The following is a 15571-nucleotide window of genomic DNA, read 5'->3' on the forward strand; positions in this document are numbered from 1 at the left end:
GAGGTAGAACCTTCCATCCAAAAATATTATTGTTTTCTTGTGCACCATTTTAAACAGCATTTGGATTATTTGGAAACTTTAGGATTCATTCTGGTAGAATGTGAATAAATAAAAGTATATAAAATAGAATAAACCTGAAGATGTCAGTCAGCTTCCATCTACACTCTTTGTGGACATGATGCAAACCGGTTTCACAAAAGCGGCCGCACAAGAACAAAAGGTGATCACATTTTGGAGAAACTTTGAAACGTTTGTCAGGTGTTGCAAAAGTTTTTCATTTACTCCAGAAAAGGTTTTCATTTTGGAACATGGGGAGAAAAACATTTACGGCATATCTGAAGTTCAGCATGTGGGAAGAAAGACATCATGGCTACATTAGCCACGTATAGAAAAAAAACACGCTGACCTGACAGTGATCAAGTTGCATTATGGGTAATGTAGACACCAGATTTGACAAGGAAGATAAACCATCTTTATTTTGTCGTTATATAGATATTGTAGATTATTCCCTTTGCTTTGATTACTGCTTTGCACACTCTTGGCATTCTCTCAATGAGCTTCATGAGGTAGTCACCTGAAATGGTTTTCCAACAGTCTTGAAGGAGTTCCCAGAGATGCTGAGCACTTGTTGTCCCTTTTGTCTTCACTCTTCGGTCCATTTCATCCCAAACCATCGCCACTGGGTTTAGGTCAGGTGACTGTGGAGGCCAGTCATCTGGCGCAGCACTCCATCACTCTCTTTCTTAGTCAAATAACCCTTACACAGTCTGGAGGTGTGTTTGGAGTCACAAGTGATCTAGTCTACTTAACCTGTTTACTTACCCCTTCTCCTTCCTGCCCTGCTCTATTCCTCTGTACTCTACCTGCAGAAAGAGAAAACCACAAAGACAATTAGGTACATACCAAAGACAGGTGGATTTTCTGGTCAAGATGAAAGGATGAGGTGATGGAAGGGTGGAGGGACTCGAGCACCAATGACTATCTAGCTTTCATTTTTCTCCAGCTCTGATATAAAGCGGCTAAGACAAACATGCTATGCGGTTGATCAAGTTTGGTTATCATGCGTAAGCCTTCCTGAGGGGTCAGTTAGTTCATTACAACTTTACAGAGTGTAAAACCTTCACCTACCAGGCTCTTGTTGCGCAGGCCGTGAGCAGTGCTAGAAGCTATTTTGGTGCAATCCATGAATGTATTTATACTGAGGGCTTCTATGATATGTCACTTTACCACTTTACCACAGAGGAGCTGCATGGTTAGTATGGTTATTATTAGTATCATTGTTGCCTAAACCAACTAAGGTAGTGAGCATATTTTAATCAGTACAAATGCACTCAAGTTTGCGTCATAAATAGCAGCTGCTTTTAAGAACAACCTAACACTCAAACATTGTTTTGTGTGCATATTTGATTATTACAACACTACGGAGGAAACAAAGAGAGACAAATAAAGTCAGTTTAAGTATTTTTCCAAGGTCTCAAGATACTTTTGTGTGATTTGGGAAAACATATGTATTGCCATAACAATCCTGCACTAAAGTTTCATGACTTTTCTAAGGTCCAGTTTATGCAGAAAGGTGGTAAATCAACTGTATGATCATTTTGGAGAATGTAGTTCGTGGTGCTGTTAAACTGATTTAAATTAAACATAAAAGTGTTCATGATTTTATTTAGTGTTGCCCGTTGACTAAAATGGAGTTGCAGTTTAGAGCAAAGGGAATAAATAGCATCTTTTTCACAGTCTCTTTTCAGGACACACATCAGTTTTATGAGGATAATGTTATAATGTACACTGGCCACATGATGGCACCAGAGGATGTGATTGCATGAAGCTGAACACACTGTACTTCTTGGTTGGACTGTGTTGTTGGACTGTGGTAGTTCTAATCTTGCTGTGACTTTTCTCAGGGCTTTGGTAATGTGGGTCTCCATTCCATGAGGTACCTGCACAGGTTCGGGGCCAAGTGTGTGGGCATCGGTGAGATTGATGGAGCCATCTACAATCCAGAGGGCATTGACCTCAAACAGCTGGAGGACTACAAACTGGTACCAGCACATCTGTCCACTCCTGTCTCTTTTCTCTTTCTTCCTCTGTGATCCGTTCTTCTTTTTGCTGTCCAGATTCAGGCTCATGTCACTCACTAATATTCAGTGAATACAAATGCCTCTATATTTTACTCCCTCTGAAACGTTCTGATATTTTCTCTGCACTTTCTGCAGCAACACGGCACCATTGTGGGCTTCCCTGGAACAAAGCCCTATGAAGGGAACATTTTGGAAGCAGACTGCCACATCCTGATCCCTGCAGCTGTAGAACAGCAGCTCACACATCACAACGCCCCCAGGATCAAGGCCAAGGTACCACATACTTTGACTCGCAAAAAGTGCTGTGATTTAGGTTGTCTTTTGGATTCAAAGCAGCTGGGTGAAGTCGTGAAGTGTCTTTTTATTTCTTTAATTTTCTCCAGGTCATTGCAGAAGGTGCCAACGGTCCCACCACTCCAGATGCTGACAAGGTCTTCCTGGAGAACAACGTCATGGTTATTCCTGTAAGCACACACACGGCTACAACGTTCCTTTTCACTATTGGGGTGGATCCACGTTTTTCATTCAGATATGAAGTAGAATTTAAACTTTATTCAACTTTATTTAGAGTTTATCCTTCAGCTCAGTTTAAGAGAATGAACTGGGAATGAACATAATGAACACATGCATTTGTAAACCTTGCTGTTGAAACCCAAACAATGACAATATGATAACATTATGTAGACAGATTTTTAGTCTGTTGGCTTCCTTTTTACACGTTTCAGATTCTTGCTCTTCAACCAGTTTTGTAATATTTTTAATATGACAAGCACACATCAAGAGTGTTATAGTAGAATTTTAATCAAATCGTTGTTGCAGTACATTTAACAAGACATTTCTACAAACAGAGCAGTGAAGACCATTACAAACAGGCCGATGTCTGAGGATGTCACGTTTCATCTTGCAGGACATGTACCTGAATGCTGGTGGTGTGACGGTATCTTATTTTGAGTGGCTGAAGAATCTAAAAAGCTTTAACAAGCTGTAATTAACATTCTAAAAACCCTGTTGTGTTTTTTCTCTCTTTTTTTTTGTGTCTTTTTGAACACATTCACTAGACAATCAATGTCTATCTTTCCCTGGCATTTCTGTTTTTGTTGCATTTTATTCGTGGGGAGGGATCTTGCTCCCATCACTCCTCCTGTCACTGCTGGGCTGTTCCTCTGTTTCAGGATCATCATTGAATTTATGACTATTCAGATTGATTGTTTGTGTTCCTCATATCCTTCCCATCACCATTTGTTGTCTCAGTTCGTCAAAGCGTTCCTCAAACATGTCAAGGTTGCTATATGCATACATGGCCTCTGTCATTGGAAAGCTCAAGATTGACTTTGTCAGTCAGTTGAACTGTATTGGTATCAGGGAAGGCCTCCAGTATTACAGCTTTCCAGTCATCTGCAAATACAATAAAGAAAATCAGATTGCATCTGGAGTTATTTCTTCTAGTGTCGAAATAGAGAATATCCCGGTTGTCCCGCAGAGTTGTATTTCTGAACTCGCTCTTCTCCTCTGTTGTCGCTCCCTCAGGGTAATCAAAAGGACGAGCAGGCATCTATAAACAATCATAAAATACATGTGATACATAAATGTGATGTGGTGATATATTTTGTATATTTTATATTCAGCTGTTTCCTAAAGAAAGTCTTTCAGGTTCTTTCAGTCCATTCTCTGGACAAAGCTTTTACAAAATAGTAAAAGGTTTAAATAAATATAGTACCTTAGATTTAAAAGGTACTTCATCAAGTTTTAATCCTTGTACAAGTACAGGTTATCTGAATGTAACATGACTATCAAAGCTGCTAAAATAAGTTTAAAAAAAATTGACAGTCATCAAAAATTTGAAGATGAATAGACAGATGAATGGATTTTTACGTTTCTTTGGTCCTCTTCACAATAGAATGTGTCTTCACTTGAGTCTTTCCTGACCTCTTGTGATCAGATATCAGCTCCCTGCTCCCTGCTATTCAAATAAAACACACAAACTATTCATTTATATAATATAATATAATATAATATAATACATATTTGTGCTGATAGTATTATTTACACAATATGTTGCTTATATCAGACTTTTATTAACCGCAGCCGACGATAGTATAACACAGAAATACAGTGACTAACATTTTCTCATGGCTAATTAACCACATGTGAATATTGTTTTTATAACCAAATTGCATATGAACTACTCATTTGTAATTTCTGTTGTTCATTTATTCTTCCTATAATTATTTATCAGTTTAGTTGATTAACAGCTACAAGGACAAATGATAAAGTGCTGTCTACTGATGGAATAGACTCCACTTGGCAAGATGAATAAAGAAAAACTCTACTTACACAGATATTTCTGTCCTGGAGGCAAGCAAGTACAACCTGGGCCTGGACCTGGACCTGCGCACAGCTGCCTATGTCAACACCATTGAGAAAGTCTTCAAGTCTTCAAACAATGAGACAGGGCTCACCTTCACATAAACAGCTAATCAGAGTCGAGCTGCTACCCCTCACTTAACCGACTCATAACCGCTCATAATTCTCAACTCTCACTCAAGAGAAGTATGAAACCTTTGCATATCCAAACTGCCGTACATCATTTGAATTTCACAGAAGAGTCAGTTGAGCAGAGTGGAGGGCTGAGCAGTACTTTACCGGCAGGTTAGCTAATGTCCAATAAGCTCATTGTTTATTGGACATTAGCTGGTGCATGTGCACCAGTGCAAACAAACATGCCAGCCACAAATGTTGTTCCTTCAATGGTTACTTGTTTTGTGGCATATACACTGCTGCTGTCTGTGATGCCCGGTATTAATGCATGTGTATCAGTAGGCAATGACTCAACATAGACAGTCTCCACTTTTGAAGTCTGTACTGGTGGCTTGAGAAATCTTGGAGATGACAAATAGAATGGCATCATGTTTTGGTGTCACTGCCAGTGTTTTCAGTACATTTTTGTAGTTATGAGTGTCATGAACAATTTTCTTGAAAACCTTGTGCTTCCCCTCAAATCTCATTGTGCAGAGATGCACCAGAGGACCAAAGCACTTTATGAGATGAGGATAATGCTCAATGTAATGATGCTTTGGTCGTAATCGTAAGCTGGGTAAGACTTCTTGAAGCAGCTGGCTGTGATCTGAAATCTACAGGCCATGTACTGAATGGTATCATCAGTGAAAGTATGAGACATGGAAAGCTCAACTATGTCTTTTAAGTCCATTAACACCTCCCACAATGTGTCCCCTTCTAGGACTCTGGAGCCAATGAGAGCAGGGAGCAGTTTAAGCAGAGTGTGGTTCTCGTGCCCATTCCCACCAATTGTCCTCGACTGGCAAAATGTTGAGGAATTGGGTGAGGGCGTTCAACCTTATCCGTATGTTAGAAAGAAAAGGACTATTGCCCTATTTAGTTCTTCCAAAGTCAAATATTTCTTTGCAATCAAACCTTTCAATGTGCCAACTCCACGGGAACCACGTCCTCAAACAGGTCATGTAGGATGTTGGGTGGAAATCCTGTGATAGGATGGAAATAAGAGAGATGGTCAGAGAGAACACAACTGTGTTTACACCATACTTCTCTTCACTGTCATTGTTCTGTATTTCTTGAACAAGATTATCATGCACATCTTTTGCTCTCATCTCAAAACTGCCAGTGACTGCATCTGACGTTTGCATTTCTGTCTGGGTGGCAAGACAAAATCTGCAGAAATATGTAGACCTGAAACTTTAATTGAAACCAGCTAGCCCATGGGCAGCAAGGTTATCAGGCACAACAGAGTAGACTGTGTCTTTGAGACAGTCGCCAAATGTTTCGATGTAGACACCAGAGTCTTCCAGAGTTTTTAGGTCACTCGAGAGAGGTGTCCAAACCTTTGCACATCCAAACTGCCGTACATCATTTGAATTGCACAGAAGAGCCTGTTGAGCAGAGTGGAGGGCTGAGCAGTACTTTACCGGCAGGTTAGCTAATGCACCAGCTAATGTCCAATAAACTCACTGTTTATTAGACATTAGCTGGTGCATGTGCACCAGTGCAAACAAACATGCCAGCCACAAAAGTTGTGCCTTCAGTGGTTACTTGTTTTGTGGCGTATACACTGCTGCTGTCTGTTTTGCCCGATATTAATGCATGTGTATCAGTAGGCAATGACTCAACGTAGATAGACTCCATTTTTGAAGTCTGTACTGGTGGCTTGGGAAATCTTGGGGATGACAAATAGAATGCCATCATGTTTTGGTGTCTCTCTGCCAATGTTTTCAGTACATTTTTGTAGTTATGAGTGTCATGAACAATTTTCTTGAAAACCCTGTGTTGGTTTCGATGTAGACACCGGAGTCTTCCAGAGTTTTTAGGTCAATCAAGAGAGGTGCGAAAACCTTTGCATATCCAAACTGCCGTACATCATTTGAATTGCACAGAAGAGCCAGTTGAGCAGAGTGGAGGGCTGAGCAGTACTTTACCAGCAGGTAAGCTAATGTCGTAGTAGTCGCCAATCCATGTGTGGAAACGATGTCTCATGCTCCCTGAACCACTCTTTCACAATCTGAGCCCCATGAATCCTGGCATTGTCATTTTGGAATATGCCCTTGAACATCAGGGAAGAAAAATCCATTGATGGAATAACCTGGTCATTCAGTATATTCAGGTAGTCAGCTGACCTCATTCTTTGGACACATAATGTTGCTGAACCTAGACCTGAGCAACTGCAGCAACCCCAGATCATAGCACTGCCCCCACAGGCTTGTACAGTAGACACTAGGCATGATGGGTGCATCACTTCATCTGCCTCTCTTCTTACCCTGATGCCCCCATCACTCTGGAACAGGGTAAATCTGGACTCATCAGACCACATGACCTTCTTCCATTGCTCCAGAGTCCAATCTTTATGCTCCCTAGCAAATTGAAGCCTTTTTTTCCAGTTAGCCTCACTGATTAGTGGTTTTCTTAAGGCTACACAGCTGTTCAGTCCCAATCCCTTGAGTTTCCTTCACATTGTACGTGTTATTACTTTCACTATTAAACATAGCCCTGAGTTCTACTGTTGTTTTTCTTCCATTTGTTTTCACCAAGCGTTTAAGTGATCGCCGACCACGATCAATCAGGATTATTTTCTGACCACATTTCTTCCATGAAGATGATGGTTCCCCACTATCTTTCCAGTTTTTAATAATGCGTTGGACAGGCTAAATCCCAAGTTAAAAATTAATAAAAAAAACATTTATCTGGAAGGACTGGGTAGAAAGAGGCATCCTTGTATTAGAAAATCTATTTAATGCTGATATATTTAAAACATTTGATGACCTTAAACAAAACTCAATTCTGGAGACATCTTCAATTGCGCCATGCACTACAGGGGATTCTTAGGTCACGTTTACACCCCCCAAAATCAGCGGAAAGGTGGATAAAATCCTTCAGGTACTGGGTAAAGGGCATGAAGCAGCGAAGTATTATAGGATGCTGATGGAGTGTGAAGGGGAGATAGGGATCTCAGCCCTGAGACTTTCCTGGGAAAGAGACTTGGGGATATCATATGTTAAAGAGGAATAGGCTACAGTTTGTGGCAATTCCCGAACAATGTCAAGGGACCTGAGGGTTAGCCTTATTCAGTTTAAGATTCTGCATCGATTCTATTGGACCCCAAGTAGGCTCTTCAGACTTGGGTTGAAGGACTCAGATACTTGTTGGAAGTGTGGTGTGGAAGAAGGGACAATGATACATGTGATGTGGTCATGTCCCAAGATTAACCAATACTGGATGAAGATTCACAACTACATTGTCAGAGTCCTAAAAAGACATTATGTACTTTGCCCTAAGCTGTATATATTAGGAGACTGTAAAGTATTGTCCTCCTTTCCTCAACCACTGAAATCCTGGACACAAACTGTTATCATGATTGGACGACAGATTATTCTTAGGAATTGGAAGAAACATGGAGAACCTCCTTTCCAGGACTGGGTGACTGAATTAGGCAAAGTAGCTGCATATGAAAGGATGTCATATAGGATGCAGGACAGAACAAGAAGTGGGGCATGTACCTTGACACTATATTTGTTCCACGGTAGGAAATAACAGGCTGCTCAGGAAGTGTTAGTTATAGGATAGAGACGTGATGATTATGGGATTATTACTTCTTGACTACTGCTCGGGATTATTATTATTATTAATTACTTTGTATGACATGATTATTCTGTCTCTGTGATTACAGCTATGAGTTTGTTTGAGTTATACATGGCCACTGCACTGAATTGTTAGATGACCCCTCTTTGTTTTGGGTTGGTGGGTGGGTGGGAGAAAATGTTTGGGGTTGGACTAAAAGGCATTCTGTACTGTTGGTGATGCTACTGATTTGTAAATAAAAAATGTAAGTCATAAAAAATAATAATGCGTTGGACAGGTCTTAACCCAATTTTAGTAGTTTCTTCAATCTCCTTAGATGTTTTCTCTGCTTGATGCATGCCAGTGATTTGACCCTTCTCAAACAGACTAACATCTTTTCCACGACCACAGGATGTGTCTTTAAACATGGTTGTTTAAGAAATGAGATGCTACTCATTGCATCAGTTGGGGTAAAATAAAATAAATTGTCAGCTGAAAGACAATCACCCATGCAGTAATTATCCAATAAGAGGCTTGTATCTATTTGCTTAGTTAAATCCAGGTGGCGACTTTTTTTTTTCTTTCCAGGCAGTGTATATATTTCATATATTTTCATACTTCATATGTGACTACTGTAGTAGGGTTGTTCAGTTACTATTTTGATTTGACTCACTTTTTTTAGGCTTTGTGATTCTTTCTTTGAATAAACGTGTTAAATAGGTGACTGACTAAAGTTCAAACCAGTTTCACAAAGACTAAAAAACAACCAAGGTGTTCCTTGAATGAACATTTTAACTCCTTAAATCCAGTTTTTCATTTTAATGTCCCTTTTATTTTGGAATATTTTCTGCATCATCTTGTTCTAACTTGTGGCTTTCAGACATCGATACTGAGAGACTCGCTTGTGTGGATATTTTACAACGCTCCGGAAGAAACAAAGAGAGAGAAACAAAGTCGGTTGAAGTATTTTTCAAAGGTCTCAAGATACTTTTGTGTGATTTGGGTACAGATTTACATTCAGAAAAACGTCAGAAAATTTCTTCCTTTCTTGTTTTTACATGTATTTCATTCATATCTAAATGATGGACACACACTCAGTAAACAGTTCTATTCTGTCCTCAGTGTGTGTGTCTGTGTACACATCGACAGATAGCGAACAAGCTTCAAGATAAACTCAGAGGCTGGAGTAAAGTTGAATGGTCTTTACTGATGTCTTCGTTCTCATGAAACAATTTTGTAAAACTGAAATGATACAAAAATATAGCACTAATTACTGACTGGTTCCTTAAATAATATAATATATTCACAGATACGATAATGCAGTTAACTGTAGTTATAGTCTACTGTCAAAGCAACATTTACATGTAAATAAACTAAACATTACACTTACTACACGAATATCTGTGTAACAACAGAATTCTCTAAAAATGTGAACACAACTTACAAGCGATAATTTTCCTTGGCACGAACAGCGGGAGGAAAGGAGATGATAGCTGGAGCTACAGGCCGACCGCATGGCACATAAAGCTAATGCTTTCTGATCAGACTCTCTGCATAGTGTCATGTGACTAAATCTACCTATCAGAACAAAGGCTGGAACTAAATAAGTAAATAATGAGTTACTCTTAAACACCAGTAGGGGGAGCAAAGGCATTACAAATACAGACAAGTTCACATAAAACATGACACTCCCCGCCTGGTATTATACAAATACCACTATCTGAATAAATTGAACATGTCTAAATGACAGAGAAAACTAAATTCACTCTGTGTCTTCCGCACTCTTGAGAAGAATCGTCTCAGAGATGGGTCTCAAGAAAGTCTTAGCTGACCCAGATCTTGTGACCTTGAGTTCAATCTTCCTGACCTTTCCATCTTGGTCAGGGAATGTTTTCATAACCAGAGCCATCGGCCACTCATTCCTCTTTACCTGGTTATCTTTAAGCAGGACCAAGTCACCTTTCTTCAGATTAGGACGTACTTCCTGCCATTTGCTGCGGCTTTGAAGCGTTGGTAAGTATTCGCGTCTCCATCTGTTCCAAAAGGTGTTGGCCAGATGCTGAACCTGTCTCCACTGCTGGCGGTAGAGATCTTTGCTGTCGAAAGTTCCCGGAGGAGGAGGGTAAGTACACACTTTCTGTGTCAGGAGTGAAGCAGGGGTCAAAAGAAAAGGTGAGTCTGGGTCTGAAGAGATTGGCACAAGTGGCCTGGCATTAATAATCGCCGTGACCTCTGCCATGAAAGTTGACAACACCTCATGAGTGAGGCGTGAAGGACTGGTTTGCATGAGCATGGAGTTCAGTATCCGCCTGGAGATGCCAATCATTCGTTCCCAAACTCCTCCCATGTGGGAGGAATGGGGAGGATTGAAAACCCAGGTGCAGCCTTCTTCACTCAAGTACTTCCTAACACTGGGCTCTTCAGGATCAGTGAGGAGTACATGCAGTTCCTTGCAGGCACCTGTAAAGTTGGTTCCGCAGTCGGAACGAATTTGTTTAGCGGGTCCTCGCAGAGCAAAGAACCGACGCAAGGCGTTAATGAAACTAGATGTGTCCATTGCTTCGATTAACTCTATGTGCACGGCGCGCGTGCTCATGCACGTGAAAAGCACTGCCCACCTTTTGCTGTTGGCTTGACCTCCTCGAGTTCGTCTTGTGGTAATAATCCAAGGGCCGAACACATCAAGTCCCACGTAGGTGAAGGGTGGTTCTGTGCTCAGGCGATCGGGGGGCAGATCTGCCATCTTCTGCTCAGCAGTTCTTCCACGAAGCTTGTTACATATAACGCATTTGCGAAGGATACCGTTGATACATTTCCTGGCACCAACGATCCAGAACCCTGCTGTGCGGACAGACCCTTCAGTAAATATACGTCCTTGGTGTTTGACCTTTTCGTGGTAATACCTCACGAGTAGCGTTGCAATATGACTACGGCCTGGGATGACGAGAGGCATTTTTTCTCCTGTGTCGAGCGCAGACTGGTTAAGCCTGCCTCCTATTCTTAGAAGGCCATCTTTGTCTACATGGGGGTCGAGTTTTCTCAGAGGACTGTCTTTTGAGATGTTCTTCCCGGCAGCCAGACAAGAGAACTCTTTGCTATAGGTCTGTCTTTGCACACACTTGATGATGAGAGTTTCTGCTTTGAGCAGCTCTTCTGCTGTGTGAGGCCTTTTGCATTGATGCCAGCCATTACAGTCCTTATGCTTGGCCATTGCGGAACTCCTTTGAGACTGAATGATATGCGTCAGAAATGCTATGGCTCGCACCAAAGACTTCCAAGATGAGAACCGTTCAAAACGATGACATCCCAGGTTAGCTGGAGGAACTGAGAGCGTGGTAGCATGAGAACGCACCTCGGTGTCGAAATCTGGAGCAACCAGCTCGTATGACTCCTCTTCTGAAGTGGGCACTTCTTCAGGCAGGGACAGGAAAGGAGGCCCAGTGAGCCAAGTCGTGTTAGCAAGCTCAACTGCAGATACAGATCGAGTGGCGTGATCTGCCGGATTATGAGTGGTGCAGACATAGTGCCACTGCTCAGGTTTGGTGGACTTCCTGATTCGCTGTACTCTGTTGGAAACGTACACATAAAAACGTCTGGTCTGGTTATATATGTATCCTAAGACAACTTTGCTGTCTGTGTAGAACTGCACTGTGTCTACACTGATGTCTAACTCACTCTCCACTAACTCTGCCATTTCTACTGCTAATACAGCTGCGCCCAGTTCCAGCCTTGGGATAGTGTGAGCAGCTGTAGGAGCTAGTTTCGCTTTCCCTAGGACAAACCCTACGTGGCACTTTCCATCACTGTCGATCACCTTCAGGTAGGCTACAGCAGCGATGGCTTTCACCGAGGCATCTGAGAAGATGTGGAGTTCTTTCCTGCAGGCTGTGGTAAGGGTAGTAGGAGTGTAAGCTCTTGGAATCCTGAAGTCACTCAGACTTTGTAAGGAGTTTTTCCATATTCTCCATTCCGCTTCCTTTTCATCTGGAAGAGGACTATCCCAGTCGAGGGCCTCGCCGCTGGTGAGTTTGCGCAGTAGGAACTTCCCTTGAATGGTGATCGGAGCGATGAGTCCGAGAGGGTCGAAAAGACTGTTCACAGTGGCTAGAACACCTCTACGGGTAAAGGGTTTCTCTGTAGTTGCCACTCTAAAGGTAAAGAGGTCATGTTTGAGATCCCAGCTGAGCCCTAAGCTACGTTGGATGAGGTCTGAGCTGTCATCGAAATCCAGATTCTGAAGACCCTTCGCATGGTCTTCTGGAAGGAACGCATCCAAGACTTCAGAGTCGTTTGACGCTATCTTATGGAGCCGCAAGTTTGAGGCAGCAAGCATCTCTTGTGTTCTTTTGAGTAGGTCGATGGCCTTGGCTGCTGATGAGAAGGACTTGAGGCCGTCGTCGACATAGAAGTCTCGCTCTACAAAGTGTTTGGCATCCGTGCCGTATTCCCTTGCTCCATGTTGTGCCGCACGATGAAGACCGTAGATGGCTACCGCCGGTGACGGGCTATTGCCGAATACATGGACTTTCATCCTGTACTCAACAATCTCATTGCTGGGTTTGTTGTCCTTGAACCAGAGGAACCGAAGAAAGTCTCGATGATCTTCTCTGACGACGAAGCTATGAAACATCTGCTCAATGTCCGCTATCACGGCCACTGGCTCTCTTCGGAAACGCAGCAAGATTCCGAGTAAGCTGTTGTTCAAATCCGGGCCAGTAAGCAGCACGTCATTCAATGAGACGCCACGGTGCTGGGCACTGGAGTCAAAGACAACTCTGATTTGAGTTGGCTTACGAGGGTGGTATACTCCAAAGATGGGTAGATACCATCGCTCTTCTCCTTCTGACAATGGCGGAGCTAACTCTGCCTGGTCGTTATCAAAGATCTTTTGCATGAAGCTCAGAAAGTGAGTTTTCATCTCAGGCTTTCTTTCTAGAGTGCGTCGAAGAGAAGTAAGGCGACTGAGAGCCTGCTCTCGGTTGTTTGGGAGCTGTTGCCGAGGGGACCGAAATGGAAGGGGTGCCACCCAACTATTGGTGTTGTCCATGCACATCTCTTTATCCATAAGCTCCAGGAAGAGCTTGTCTTCGATGGAGAGACCCACTTTATCATCATCCTTGGTTCTTTCAAAGATTGAGCTGCCGAGGCTGCAGTCATTAAAGACTGTGGTGCTAAACCTTTCCTTCACTTTAAGGTGCTTGGGGCATGGAGTGAGGAGAGACGGACGTCCATTTTCAAGCACGTTGGTCCGGAAGGAAGTGACAGCCTCTGGTTTGTGGGCCGAGCCTAAGCAGACATTACCAACGACAACCCAGCCAAGGTCTAGTCTCTGTGCGTAGGGGGCGTTGGGAGGACCATTGCGATGCTCTCTGACCTTATGAACCTGCAGGATGTCGCGTCCTAGAAGGAGTAGTATCTGAGCTTCTGGATCTAGATGTGGAATCTTATAGGCTATGGACTTCAGGTGAGCATGGTGTTGCGCAGCTGCAGGTGTTGGGATCTCCGACCGATCATCTGGCATGTGATTACACTCGATGAGCGTGGGAAGCATCACCCTTGTTGTTCCATCCAACGACTCCACCATAAACCCTGTAGCTCTTCTTCCAGATGTTTCTGTAGTACCTGCACACGTACGCAGTGTATATGGAGAGTCTAATCCTGTAATTTGGAAGAGGTTGAAGAATTCGGACCTAGCTAATGACTTGTTACTTTGTTCGTCCAAAATAGCATAAACCTTAATGGCTTTGTCTTGGTGTGCCTTGGGATAGACTCTCACTAGGCAGATCTTAGAACAAGATCTAGGTTCCTTGCCACTATCGCAAACTTCTGTGCACCTGGATGTGACTGCTGACTGAGGAGCTTCTCCTTCGCCCTCCCCGCCATGCTCTAAGGAGGGGTCTCTAATGTCCCATGGAGCAGGTCCAGGGTGTAGTGCAGCAATGTGGCCATCACTCTCACATTCTTTGCACTTCAAGGCCATTTCACAATTCTTTGCAAAGTGAGCAGTAGAAGAGCAACACTTAAAGCAGATGCCGTTCTCTTTAAGATAAGCCTTGCGCTCTTCGAGTGGCTTGCTTCGAAAATCTCTACACTTTTTTAGAGGATGGGGTTTTTTATGGATGGGGCATTGTTTATCAATGTCACCCAACTTGCTGCTTGCACTGTCTGACTGAGAAGCTGAGTGTTGTGATGCCACTTCAGTTTTGTGAGCAGACACATGACCTTTGATGTATCCTGACCTCCTTTCCATACGTTCAGGCTTCGATGGATCTGTGGAGAATCTGTGGGAAGTATTCGATGGAACCGAAGGGAGGGTCGAGAGTGTGAAGCTGGGGTCGTTTCTTCTGCGTGCTTCATTACATATGAAGTCTGTGAAGAAAGCGAATGGAGGAAAAGATACATTGTACTGCTCCTTGTACTGAGAACCGTGAGCTAACCACTTCTCTTGCAGACTGTATGGCAACTTCCCAACGATAGGGTTGACTCCCCTGGCGGTATCCAGGTATGAGAGACCAGGTAAGTAGCCCTCAGACTTGGCAGACTCTAACTCCCTTAGCAGGTCTCCCAGTTCCCTGAGCTTTAAAGCATCCTTGGGACTGATTCTAGGAAAGTTCTCTATCCTTTCAAAAAGAGCTCTCTCAATTACTTCGGGGGAACCATAACACTCCTCTAAGCGACCCCAGGCCATCCTTAAGCCTATGGCAGGGTTAGCGACATGCACGGAACGAATCCTCCTGACATGCTCTGAAGACTGATTTCCTAACCACTTTGTTAAGAGGTCGAGTTCTTCACTTGCGCTTAATTTAAGTCCTCCTATGGCATTGTGAAATGAGGACTTCCACGCCCAGTAGCTTTCTGGGCGATCATTGAACTTGATTAGGCCAGAGTTTACAAGCTCACGACGCACTAAGTACCTTGTGATATCACTCATACCAGTCCTATCATCAGGATGCGGCTGTAATGAGATCCTGTTGAAAGAGGAAGTGTCTTGCGGTACGAAGGGAGGGTTAGCAGAGGGCTGGTGATGAACTGCTGGCGTTAGCCCTTTGGGTTGCTGTGCCTTGTGGTCGCTGTTGTCCGTCGTGGTGCGTTGGCATGGCGATGCGAACTGAATCGTGGTGACTCCTGCTGCCCTCCCTGTCTTCTGCCTCTGCTGCTGCTTCAAGGACTTCAGCTTCTGCCAAGGCTACAGCTACCTCTTTCTCATGTCTTAACGTTGATAATTCAGCCATTATGCGTGCCTCTTTTACTTTCACGTCTGCAGTTAGACGGGCCTCTTCCACCCTCAACTCAGCAGCTAAACGAGCCTCTGCTAATTTTAATTCAGCTTCCCGCTGAACGAAAGGTGCGCTTGCACGTACAGCTTCGGCTCTAGCACGGGCTCTGGCTGCTGCCCTGCTAGCTGA

The sequence above is a fragment of the Chelon labrosus genome, assembly GCF_963514085.1.
Source record: "Chelon labrosus genome assembly, chromosome: 19".
In the NCBI taxonomy this organism is placed as follows: Eukaryota; Metazoa; Chordata; class Actinopteri; order Mugiliformes; family Mugilidae; genus Chelon; species Chelon labrosus.